This window comes from Manacus vitellinus, unplaced genomic scaffold (assembly GCF_001715985.3).
Source record: "Manacus vitellinus isolate BGI_N305 unplaced genomic scaffold, ASM171598v3 scaffold_14_pilon, whole genome shotgun sequence".
NCBI classification, from domain to species: domain Eukaryota; kingdom Metazoa; phylum Chordata; class Aves; order Passeriformes; family Pipridae; genus Manacus; species Manacus vitellinus.
In genome coordinates this window covers 16,991,016-17,004,735 of record NW_021939063.1, presented here as the reverse complement: position 1 = coordinate 17,004,735, position 13,720 = coordinate 16,991,016, and the positions used below count along the sequence as shown (strand labels likewise).

Sequence of the window (13,720 nt, the reverse complement as noted above, 5' to 3'; positions counted from 1 at the left end):
TAACTTAACACTGTTAAGAAATTCAAGAAAAAGTGCTGGAATTGTTTTATAGAACTTACCCATGGTGCAATTTTTCAACAGCATTTCATGAACAGTTCTAAAAATGTAGGATTGTAACAGTCTGGTACTGGCACCACCCACACCACAAATACCAACACACACATCTGTGTATTCCACACACACGAAGCCAAGTCCCTACTCATCCTGACTGGAATGTATCAGACATCACAAATTGGCCTTTTTACTCCAGCTCATGCAACCTGTCCATTGTAAAGGCTGACATATTTTCAGAACTGTTGCTTTTGTTGGAATGGCTCTGCAAGCACGACTCGCACAGCTCGTTATAACCTCGGCACGATTATTGTGTGAGTTTATCATGCTCAGCAACCCAGATCATCCTCTCTGGCTCTTTTGCTCTCCCTGTTATTCACTATAACCCCAATCTCCAAGTATCCCCCAACCCCATTCAGTTATAATTTTAACTAATTTGCCACCAATTCTTATAACCTCAGAGATTGCTGAAATGATACAAAGAAATCCAACAGAAACAGATATTTGACGATTCTCTACCTACAACTGCTTTGAGACGTCAATTAGTAAGTTAAGAATGTTTTAGCAAATGCTTTAATGACATGGTATAATCAAATCTTTTAGTAAGAATTCTGTGATGTGTTAAGTGGAGAGCAGGGTAATATTACAACTTCAGTACATTACAACAACAGTTTTACTTCTTCATAGTTACCTCTACCTAATACATAATTCAATAACAATATTACATATTCTATTTTAAATTTCCAGTAAGATATATTTTTGAACTTTCAACACAGGTTTTTCTTTAATTATTTCAGCACTAATAAGCATTTCATTTTCCTACAGAAGCTGAATACCACAAAAGATTTGTCTGCCACAAAAGGCTGTGCAGGCTGTCCCTCAGACAATGGCAGATAAAGGAGTGCCAAGTCTTTGAGATGAGGTGTCTATATATATATTTCATTCATTACCAAATGTTGTATTGCTTAGTCTGCTTTCAAAACATCCAAAGAGGGATATTCTGGAGACTCACTTGCAGGGTTGTATTCCATTAATAAGTGGAAATATTTTCAAGTTTGCAATTCATCTTCTCCTTGTTAGAGCCATAGAGAAAAATCTGGTTCCTGTCCCCATAATCCAGTGCTTTTCAAGAAATGAAGCAGGTCATTCCTACCTGCCTGCTGATCAACTGTTCCCTTATTCCAGCACTACTTCAGTAACAACCTTCGAATTCCTTCCTTTAATTTCCAGTCCTTCCTTGAGTCCTCTTGAGCTTGTACCATTAAATAATTAAGGGGGCTTTGAGCTATCCACAGCATTTGAGACCAGGGGAACACAGAGAGTCATTTGTCCAAGCCACCTCCAGTTCTCCTGCCTTTCCTGGCAGGTCACTTCTCCCAAACTTGCAGTTTTGTCCCCCATCTCTGGCATTTCTCTCATCTTTGGTACCACTGATCAAGGACAGTTTACAGAAACTACCCTGACTATTCCACTAGGATCTCACTGGTGCTGCTGATGTTTGTATCCCTGGAATGGGACTGCAGTGTTTTAACACTGGTGACCCATATTATGAACTAGTTATAGTGAGTCACCTGCTTCCCCTTTTACAACTGCAAATTCATTTCTGTGTCAAAGCAAATCTGGAAGAATAACCCTGTTTTCAATGACCTGAAGATCCACTGCCTTCATCTGTCACTACAGCTCTATTTTTAGACAAAAATACACACATTTAGGGTCAAGAAACTTAATGGAAATTCAGTAATTTAATTTCTTATTTTGGGAGCTCTGTCCTTTGAAAGAGTTCAATCTTCAGTGTGCCTTTTCCTCAAGCTTATCTTCTGCACAAGGACAAGAGCATGCATAGAATCTAGATTAAATTAAAGTCCAGTTTAGTGAGACCAAAATATCAAATGGGAATAAACTCCATATGGAAATTAATTAAAAAACCCCAGTAGTTATAAATGCCAAATGACTGGTGGAATTTAAGTATGGGGAGGTTCCAAGATGAAATCTGACTGTCTGATCCTACTACTATCAAAAAACCCCCCCAAAATCAAAACCAACCAACCAACCAAAAAAAAAACAAATCTAAAAAGCCAACAACCCAATAAATATTAATTTTCAGCTATTCTGGAAATACACTGAAATCATTTACCTTGCATAAAATCAGAGATAAACGCATCACAGCAGAGAAAAGAATTAACATTTTACCTTGCTGGGTTCAGATTGAAGATGTGCCACAGTAGTAGCAGCATCTTAAACAAAAGCTCATTTATTCCTTTGCTCCTATGTGCTGTAAGCAACCTTCAATTACTCTAATTGCACCATCTCCTCCTGTGCTAACTCACATCACAGTGAAACCACCTCTTGTGCAGCAGTCAGGCCGGGTTTCCAATCACTCTCATGATTAGTAATTGCTAGAGCTACTCAAATCTAGGAACCATTGCTCTGCCGAGCAAAGTCAAACAGCTTCTTGTTCATTCACTTGAAAAGGAGGAAGAATGAAAGGAGTGTAGTGTCTCACTTCTTGGCTGCCCTGAACTGACTGAAAAGCAGGACCATCCTGAACTGGCATCTGTCTCTGCAAAAAGGAAGGAAGCCATCAATGGTTTGGGACATTACGTTTTCAGCATGAAAGAGGAGGCAAACAGGGACAAAATTTACTGTTGGGTGAGCAGCAGTGGCATTTTGCCCATGGGGAGTTTTTGTTGTTGGGATTTTTTGCATAACATGCAAAGATGACAACTGAAGGACAGAGCTGGCAAAGAGCTCGGGATGGATTGGCGAGGCCTTGCATTAACTCAGGGACAGGTTTAATTACTGGGGGTGTTGAAAGGCAAAAATCCTGACTGAGCATCAATTTATGAACGTAGGCACAGCATTAATAGATGGATAATGCCAAAGCAGTGCTAGTCTGGAGAGAGTCTGCAAATCAATTTGCTGTTTGAATTGGAAACTAGTGATAAAGAACAGATTAAAAAAAATTAATTCTTTAACAAAGTCCAGGAGATTGGTTTTCTGAAGCAGGAACAGCAACACATTAGGGCTTCAATCTCCTTAAGCAGAAGGAGATATCTTGTACCCTCCCCTCGCCTTAAATTATGGTTCAGCAGACATTTCTCCCAGAAATAAATACCTCCTTCACTCTCTCTATTCCAATATGCCACTGAAAGGGAAATGGTACAAATATGTTCCCTCGTTTTTCTTCTCTTCCTCAGTGCTTCCTATTTCCAAAGAAAACTGGGAGAACATTGAAAAAAATCCAACATTATTACAAATACCTCAGTCCGTTCTCAGAAGCTGTATTTAACTGGGTTTGCAGAACCCAACATTTGGCCAATCCCATCTAAGAATAAAGGTTATTTTAAAATACATATCGGTCCCATGACACATGTAGAAGTGCACAGGGAAAAGGGTCATATGGTAGAGGAGAAGATCATATAACAACTCGTATTTTAGACTTTGATCTTCTTTCAGTGTCTTCCAGGTAAAAAACTACCTGCACACAAAATAAAAATCTGAACATGCTGTCAGAGAAGCTGGCAGGAATAAGCTACAAAGACCTGCAGAGCCAGCACAGTTCACCTCCTTTCAGCCCTATCAGTTAAGAAATGGTGATAAGCATGATACTATTTAATTTCTCCTCTCCTCCCACTGCAAAAAACCCCAAACTCTAGTCTCTTCTTTTAATGAATGCTAATATGCCTGATAATAATTCTAGAATAAAATTTGAGTTGGCATTTGAGCATCATAAACATTTTAGGATGTTACTGCAAAAGCACCATTTTTCGTCCCGGATTAATCTCGAGAATAAACTCTACAAACTGCAAGCCCAGGCCATTCAGGATGGAGCCTGGGATGAGCTCATCACTCTCTATGGCAATAGAAACCTTGCCAACATTTGCCTTCAGAATATCCCAGTCATGCTGTGCACACCACGTTTTGGGCAGTTCACTTCATCAGAGCCATGAAATCCTGCATTCTTCCTACCACCGTGTGGTACAAGCTCTACAAGGACAGTACGTTGACCAGGTGAATGGAATTACATTAGGAATATGATCAAAGTCTTTTCTTAAAGCTGCAAAAGGGAGCTTGTTTCAAAATATTTGTAAGTTAGGAGAGAAACACCATGGAAGAGATCCCTGGGGTTTGGTGGGAGGGAAAGAGAAAACTGAACTACTGTGTCTAAATCTTCCAGTGTGGCCCAGCTAATATTTGCATGGATTAATCTGAGAAGCTGTTCCAGCATCAGAGAGGAGGTACCCTGACCCAGCACAGCACAAGTTTTCAAGCCCCAGGACAGCAGCATTAGCCAGTTTTCCAGGAAGCAATTACTGTTCTCCAACAGCCTGTGTGGAGCCAGAGAGAAAACCCGGCCGTGCTGCCATAGCTCTGCAGTCAAGGTGCATCCTGCAGTACAGGTAACACTAACAATAATGAAGCTTCTTATATTTGCTTGTACAACTTTACACAAGAAAAAAAATTATTTTCATTTCATTTGCCACAATCTCTCTCATGTTTGTCAACTGCAAGAACATCACTATGCTCAGCAATGGTAATGGTCACTCCAGGACAGCATCGCAGCCTGATGCTTTGGAGAGCACCTGCAGAAACTTTCTGAACAGGACACAGGGTTCACATCAGGCCTTCTGAACTTTTATTTCATGAACATGGTCTCATGGTCAGGAAGAAAGCATGCATGTATATCAATATTTCAGTCATTTCCCATTCTCATTAAGACCAGGTTGATCTTCCTCTGTAAAAAGCTTTTCCAGTTTATCATGATCATCTTTCAGAGTTGCTAATTTCTGCTCATCCTCTTGGAAAAAATCTAGGTCCTTACAGCTGCTGTAAGAATGACCTAATAATAAAATCTCCCAGAGCTCCACAGAATGAGTCTTCATTCTCAGTGTGAGTGTGAGAGCAAGCCAAAGCATATGTACAGAATGATCCTGTGTCTGTGAAGAACTCCATTCCCATTTACAGTGTAAACCAACAGTGTGTTCTGGATCCCAGGGCACAGCAGTGTTTGAGCAATCCATCATCCACAGCGGTCACTGCTGAGCCCTGGAGACAGAGGGATCACCTCTGCTGAACTTTCAGTTTGCTCAGTGTCTCAACAATGACTCATGGACTGTTTAAAAATCTTCATTTTCAGGCAAGTGCTCATGGAGCGTGTTTGTTTTTCCCCCTCTTTTCTTTTTGTGGGGGGAGGGAGGGGAGTTCTTTCCTGAGCTGCCTTATCCAGCAGATCTGCAGTAACCCCAGATTCACAAACAAGCGAAGCAAAGTACACTGCTTTGGTTTATGGAGTGTATTTTATAAAGACATCTTAGAGAAAAGAACACAAAATCTGTGAGGGAAATGAACCTGGCCCTGAAAAAACGGCTCCAAGCAACACAGTTTGCTTCCCAGCAAATTCAGGCTTAATGCTCATGAATTATTAAATTACCACATTGGCTGGAAGCCCCGGGGGAGGATTACAGAGCTTACAGTAAGACTGTTACTGCAAACACTGGGTTTCCATAGAAACAGAAAATAGTGAAAATAACTACCTGTCATTTCTCTCTACCACATTTAAGGGAAAGCCACCACAATGTTAAAGCATTACTGGGGCTTGCAGGAGAAAGGTAGCCAAGAACCAATTACATTCTCCTTGGGTTCTCATGACTCTGACACACTTGAACATTTGACACTGTCATTAGGGTTTTTCTGTTATTCCCATCATGAAAGGTGCATATTTGTGTTCTTGAGTGGAATCCTCTCAATTAGCTAGAAAAGGTTTCTATTTTCAGAAAAAAAGAGAGACTTCAGTCATCTGTTGAGATTCCTCAGTGCCTGCCAATGCCCGTGACTTTAACTAATGAAAAGCAGGGCAGACTGACCTGCCAGGTGGCAGGAGAGAAAAGCTTTGTAGAGAAGACTTCTAATGTTGGATTACAGGTATTTTGTAGAATAAGTATTTTATCACCATCTCCAACCTGGGAGGATCTAATGGTTCTGAGGGCTAATACAGCAGCTGTTGTATTTAATTCTTGCTCCACAACCCACATATCCCTGTCACTTGGCTTTGCACATGACAACTTCTCTCAGAGACACAGAACTGGGTTTAACAGGGAATTTTGCCACAGAAAGAGCTCAAGTATAATGAATAGTGTTCCTTACACTAGGCCTTCCTACAGACAGAAAATTACCTGTAACTGCTTTTTCTGAGCTGTGGAGTTCACTGAAACATTTTGACAACGTGTATTTGTCCCCTGCCATTCCAGACAAAAATCTCTTCCAGCTGTACCTGTTCATGACACATGGTCATCCTTTCTGGGCAGGAAAAGGGAAGAAGTAGTTCAACTGCCTGCAACTAATTGATTTCTTCCTGCTAACAACCAAAAAAATCAACACACCTCTGTAGAAAATTCTGTATCCCTACCTATTGATCCCTCTTTTGGGGGAAGGAGGGTGATGGTGGTGAGAGATACAAGATAAGATGGATATTTTTGCAAAAGCTCCTTTTTTATAATAGCTTCATGTTAGTAATTTCATAGGAAAAGAAAAAAATCGTAATTTTATAGGAAAGAATTAACATCTCTAATAAAACCACTTACATCTCTTACAGGAGTTTTCATATACAAACCCAGACAGTAACCATTTCTCTTCCATATCCTACTAACAGGACAGGGGATAAATAGGCAAACCAAGCAAATGCAGATTTCAGAGAGATGAGGGAATGAAAGTCACTGAAGCACCTGGCAGAGAAAATGACACGTTACTCCTCCTGCATCCTATTCTGAAAATCTACACACAAAAGACCCCCTATAAAATACTCCATAGGTTTTAAGTCTTCAGTGATGATCAAACTTGCATTTTCTAGAAGTTACACACTCTATCAGAAAGACTCTTTGTCCCCAGCTGTGTGTGTGCAGCAAACTTCAGAGCCCCACATATTTCCCATGTTATCTGGAGCGACCAGAACAAGGCACTGCTGTGATAACAATATTCCTTAGTGTTTGCTTAGTTTTTGAGGAAGTTCATCTTGATCAGGATGAAAAACTGATGCTACTGTTGTTACTACTGCTATGAATTATCTGTTGCACAAAACTCAGAAATATACTTTCCTTGAAATCCTAAGAACACATTAAACTAAAGCACAGGAGGAACTGATGGAGGATTAGCTATTCCAACAGATCAGATTGCTAGAAGAGGTAAAACTTGAAAGATTTTTTTCGTGACTAAGCAGAAGAAAAAACTCATTAGTTGGTAAGCCTAATCCTTAGGAAAATTCTCTGAATATTAAAGAAATAATTATGAGTGATACAAAGTTATTTTTTCCCAGCAGACAAATCATTATACTGACAATGAATGAGATAACTTTTTTAATTTAAAATAGCTATGCTATTAAAAACATAACAAAAGGAAAATTTAGCACATAATTGCACAATAAAAGCAAAATATAATTTTCTGCTTCCTTACATAGCAACTGGCAGTAGTGGAGCATGATAATATTTTAAAGCAATTAACTGGGGATAAATACCCACACACTGTCACAGCACTCCCAGAGCCATTACCTGAGAGAGAAACAATATAGAAAAAAGGATCTTCAGGTCAGTTCCATGCCCTGGGAGAGAATGCAGTCAGGCTCGTCTGACACAGTTTTTAATGTGGATCTTTCCACATTAACTAAAAATTTCTTTTGCAGCTATTCAACTTCAACCAGACTCATCTACCCAGTGGCCCCATCTTCCATCTTCTGACCTTATTAATGCTGATATTCCAGTTTATTCTCCACCTGTCCCCTCTCTTCATTCTCAGCTGCTACATCTCCCTCTACCCAAGCAGCATCTGGGGTCTACAATGTGTGCAAGTTCTACAGCTCTGGGTTGGGGCAGGTAGGGTTGCTCTGTGCAGGTCTTCTCCCATTAAGGATCCTGATCCTGCACATCAGAGCTTTGAGGTGAACTCAAACCCCTACTAAGACAGGACTTGTGGACAATTTGCCATCGCCTTTCCTGAAGTTTGCTCAGTGTTTGAAATGTGGTGGTAATTGTCTACATCAGGAACTGTTACAAGAAAATTATTCAAGATGATGTGTAAGCATGATGAGCACACTGAGCCAGCACTGTGCCCAGATGGCCAAGAAGGCCAATGGATCCTGGCCTGGCTCAGGAACAGGGTGGCCAACAGGTCCAGGGAAGTGATTCTGCCCCTGGACTCAGCGCTGGTGAGGCCACCCCTGGAGTGCTGTGTCCAGTTCTGGGCCCTCAGCTCAGGAAGGACATGGAGGGGCTGGAGCAGGTCCAGAGAAGAGTAACAAGGCTGGGGAAGGGACTGGAGCACAAGAGCTGTAAGGGGAGGCTGAGGGAGCTGGGGCTGTTCAGCCTAGAAAGAGGAGGCTCAGGGGAGACCTCATCACTCTCTACAACTCCCTGACAGGAGGTTGTAGCCAGGTGGGGTTGGTCTCTTCTCCCTGGCAACTTTCAGAAAGACAAGAGGGCATGGGCTTAAGCTGTGCCAGGGGAGGTTTAGGTTGGATATTAGGAAGAAATTCTTTACAGAGAGGGTGATCAGGCATTGGAATGGGCTGCCCAGGGAGGTGGTGGAGTCACCGTTCCTGGAGGTTTTTCAGATGAGACTGGATGTGGCACCAGTGCCATGGGCTGGGAACCACAGTGGGGTTGGATCAAGGGTTGGACTTGATGATCTCACAGGTCTTTTCCAACCTGGTTGATCCTATGATTCAGTGATGTAATTTTAGCTACACTTTTCCTGATAACATTTTTGAGCAGCTGATACACATTTCTATTGAGAGTTTAAAAGTGAAGAAAATATGACTAAATGATGATGAGAACCATGGAGCTAATGACCATCACCAAATACAGAGATGAGGGATTCCTGTCAAATTTGTCAAGGTAACCTTTGGCAACTTGGTACAGATTTGTACTCTGATGTCTGAATTGGGAATACTGTGTCAGAGACAACTCCTACTGCAGAAAGAGTGAAAATCAAATCCCTTACAAATTCATCATTTCTAACTCCAGTGTTTCAAAATGGTGCATTTCATTCTTTTTACAGCCTCCCACCACCACCAAATGCAGTATTGTGACTTCTACAGGACCAGACTGTACAAGTGAGCAGCAGCTTGAGGAAACTCTTCCTTTTCTAACACACTCACACACTGCTAAAACCAAAGCCAGTTTGATCATGCCCTGAAAGTTAACCTGTTTACAAGGCCAAGGAGACATTTAAATTGATGATGTTGTTCTCCAACATTTTTTCCCCTTTAACATCTTAAACTTTTTACGTATTTGTCTGCTAATTTTTAACAGGGAAAAGAATTTGGTTGGAAAGTATCTCAAGATCTGGAGATGAGTTACAAACTGGAAATCACTACCTACATTGCCTCTGCTAGTTATCACCACACCCCACTGCAGAACAGTATTAACAGCAAAACATTGCCACTGAATATTTATTGACTCAGCCTTGAAAAATAGGGGCAGATAATTTCATGCCAGATGACTTAAGAGTAGCCGAATCCAACTACCATGATGTTCATCAAGAGTGTTTTTTCAGTCCATAATTATGTTTCCAGATCATGTTTCTCTCCTGAGGACTGCTTTGTCAATGGTGCTAAATTCTTAAGGCAGAAGATTTGGGACAGACTGTACTGCTCACATTCTCCCCAACATCCACCCACAAACCGAGTACATTTCCACATGAAACATCTTTCCATATCAACTATTAGCAACAGCATTAAAGAGGAAGCTTGTGTTTTTTCCTCACTTTGACCATGGCTTTTCCATTTTAACACAGAAATAGATGCTTCCAAAGCCCTAAATCCTAGCCCTGTACTGCAGTGCTGGCCAGCTGGGCAGAAGACAGGCTCCTACAGCTCTAGTATTTTGCAATCACTGTGGGTCTCAGTTTTCTCACATTTCTGCACGTGTTTTACCTAGCCATCTGCTGAGAAAAAAGGGATTAACATTTTATCCTTCAGTGGGGAGGAAAAGAATGTGAAAAGGCACCTCAATGAAACACAATGAGCTGTTTTATTAAGGGCTAGATGTTAACCTTGCTGATACCTCCACGTACTCTGAGGTAAAGGATCAAAGCAGTGTGAGAAAAGAATGAGGCAATGAAGCTGCTTCATGAACTTGAGAAAATTTTGCTTTTTACAGGAACAAGGACTTTCTCCATAATGCAACCAAACCAATAAATGTTGATTTGCATTAGAAAAGCTCCAAGCAGTTATACATTAACCACTGAAGGACAAAGTCCTGCTTCAGAGCAGACACATTTCTCTGCTCTGTGTCTTACTGCCCCAGACAGAGAGGGACAGGGGGAAGTTTGGAATTCTGGTGGAATCTTCAGAAGGAAAATACTCTGTCAATATATCTTTTCCTAATTGCAATCTCCAGTCAAGATCAGCTTCCATTATGATGCTGCTGCGAAACCACCAGCTGACAGAATACAGTAGGACAGACTTCTATCTAACAGATTAATTTTAAGAGCAGATGGGATCATTACAATAATTCAGTCTTGTCTACTATATAACACAGACACACTACTTATGTTAATATATCTTTGGGCTTATTTGCTTGTTTTAAGGAGGGAGAGGTTGAGGCAGATGTTTGGTTTATAAAAATACATATTTCGTAATTCCTTGTTTTCCCCCCCATACCTTTTGACTGGTTTTTGTATGAGCATTTCCTGTGTCTTTCCTTACCTTAAAGTGCAAATGATTTAGGCTTATGATGCATATGAGGACATCAACTTACAGTGTAAAAGGAGGATGTATATTCTGGCAGCACACAGTATTTCAAGACAAAATTTTGGACAGGTATTTTCCATAAGAGTAAACATCCCTTGTTAGCAAATCATACCCTCAAAGTCTGGGCCATTACCTCCAGTCATGTCTACATTTATGTCTTAAGCAATAAGAAAAAAGTATAACAACATGTTATGTGTTCACTGTGTAAGGCTGCAGTTACACAGCATAACACCATTTAGATACAGCCCAAAGGCACAATTTAGTATAGATTAAAAAAAGAAAAAAGGTGTGAAATGCTAATCAGTCCAAGCTAATAACAACTCAAATTATTACTACACTGTTACTGTGCCTTCCCTACACTCCTCTCATTGCAGTGCTTCACACTCCCACAAATTTACTCTCTTGAATGATTTTAATTCCATTACTCTCTTTTTTCTTTCTCTTCCTCCTTAAAAAAACAAGCATTTTATTTTTGAAATAAAATTATTTTAAATTATAATCAGAGGACGAAATTATACTAATTCCATGTGGATGTTTCTCTTATACTGACAGCAAAGAGAAAGAATAAAGATCTGAAAAAAACAAAATAAATTTAACTTAACAGTGAATTATTAATGAAGGCCTGCAAAAGGAAATGAAAGGAATGGTTTGAGAGAGGCAAACAAAAAAAAAAAAGAATGTTGGAAGGTGAAAAGCTTAGATAACTATTTGATTAGGCCCTGGAGAAACAGAATTTTTTATAAAAAAAAGGAAATATGATAAAACTCAGTGGATAGAATATTGTGCTCTGTACCAGTGCACTCAGTGAGGCGTTATGGAAATGAGACCCCTCCAGGAAAAGGGTGGGAATCTGCCCAGCCAGGAACCAGTCACAGCTTTCAAGGTCAATCACTGAGCAGCACCTTTCCCCCAGTTCACTGAGCCCTACAAGAAATGGGTTATCCATACACAGATTTATATACACCTAAACCTGATCATCATCTATGATTCCCAGAAATTTCCCATGCTTTAAGAGTCTTAAGGGTCCAGCTGGGAACTACTTAAACAGAAGGAGTATGTGGTTCTGCATTTGCAGGTACATTTATTTCTCTGCTTAACCCTTTCCCCCACCTCCAACTTACATAAATTCCCTCAAAGCTGCCAAACAAAACTGTCAAACAAAATCTACTGACAAAAAACACACAGAAACACCCAGACACTAAAAATGCAACAGGACTCTAAATTTTAAGTATTTGCCACACTTCTGAGTGGGGTAAGTTCAGATTCTTACCATTAACAATCGTTTTTCCTGACAGAACTTACGGATAAAATAAGGTGCAATCTTAAAAACTTCTGCAGTACTGAAAAAGTTCCAGTAATGTGGATCCACAAAATGCACTGTGAGGATCAGACTAAGTATTCCCCATGGTTTCCACCCTTCTTTGGGTAAATTGTGGGTTTTTTTGCTAGCATTTGGCTTAAGTAAACTTTCTCTCATGTTTCCTGGGACTCTATAAGGCCACGTGGGAAGTATGTTCTACTGTACTCCCCATCCTTCATGGGTCCTTAAATAACATTTCCAGAGTACATTCTCATTAACTTTAAACTTTTCCAGCTTTAGGTTGCATGTCCATAACATAGGCTCTTTAGGCACACTGTACATTTAATATTTCTCAGAATAAACTGTATCAAGCTCTTAACAAGAGGTGCTGGGAGCACCATACAGAGAAGCACTACAGCAGCACAGAGTAGAAGAGAAGGCAGTTCTAAAACTGACTAAGAGCCACCTATTCATATGTAATTTCTTAATTTGATTTAATTTCTTAATGTGATGGCTTCTAGGAAATCTTGTTATATGTTAACTGAAGCAAAAGAATGCAATATACTGCAGATCTGCTAAGGAATATTGGTTTCCAAAAGAAAAAGAAAAAAAAAAAGATCACTTCATGAAGATATTGCAAAAATAGTTACCTAGACACTGGAATTGGGCATATTGGGATAAGGGATGTTAATAATTAAAAAGAGATATAAAGCAGGAAGGAGAAAATATAATGCACACTATGGTGTTCACTGAAGAGACATGATCTTGTAAGCCCTGTGAGTGAAAAGTTGATTACAAGGCAGATGGCACAAGAGCAGCAAATCAGGACCAACCCAACTTTTGAGCACTGCACAGTGCAAACCAAAGAACGGCCCCCCAGTGTCTTTTAATGCCCACTTTACAAAACCACAACATCAATGACATAAAATCTGGAGCATTTCGTTACCATTGTGACCTCTGAGTTGCCAATCTCCTCTGGATCCACATCTAAAAATATGAATAGTTACCTATTGCTGCTACTGCCACAACTGCTCAAGCTGAAAATAGTCACTAGTTAAACCAGCCACTTAGTTAAAAATATTAATGAGTTAAACCACCAGTTCTTAGTTACCTTTTCCTCGTGCCACACCACACAGTGCCCTACTGAGCATCTGGGCCACCTTTTCCTTTGTCCTCCACCTGCTGCCAATGAACAGCAGCCCTGTGTGCATGTCTGTGTATCTTGCTCTCCCTCTCCACATTCAAATCCAGCTGAGCTTTCCCTTTTCTTATTCTGTCCCTGCACACCCAGGCTACTTCTTATTTCCCCCAGGTAGCTCAACTGCTGCATCTGCTTGACTGTCCACACACCAGAAGGGATCATCCTGAGTGTCCAGAACGTCACACTGAGATAAAATGACAGAAAGAAAAGGCACCATGGACAAAGGAGCAAGCAAACACACAAAAACCCCCAGGTGGTGGTGACTTGGACTGAACAGACCAGTTGAAAGAAGGTGAGATCTTCTCCTAACACTATGTATTAATGAGAGGGGACCATCAGCAAACATATGCCTTGTACAGACACCACAGGGAACATTTGGTCCCTCAACAAAAAGGCTCAACATATTCTGTATGAGAAACACCCACGT

General features: G+C 40.5%; 1 protein-coding gene across 10 annotated transcripts in view; it reads right to left on the bottom strand.

Moving 5' to 3' along the window:
- Window positions 1-13,720, bottom strand: part of DOCK3 (dedicator of cytokinesis 3) — a 131,480-nt gene that overhangs the window by 96,241 nt on the left and 21,519 nt on the right. The gene's annotated exons all lie outside the window — the stretch shown is intronic.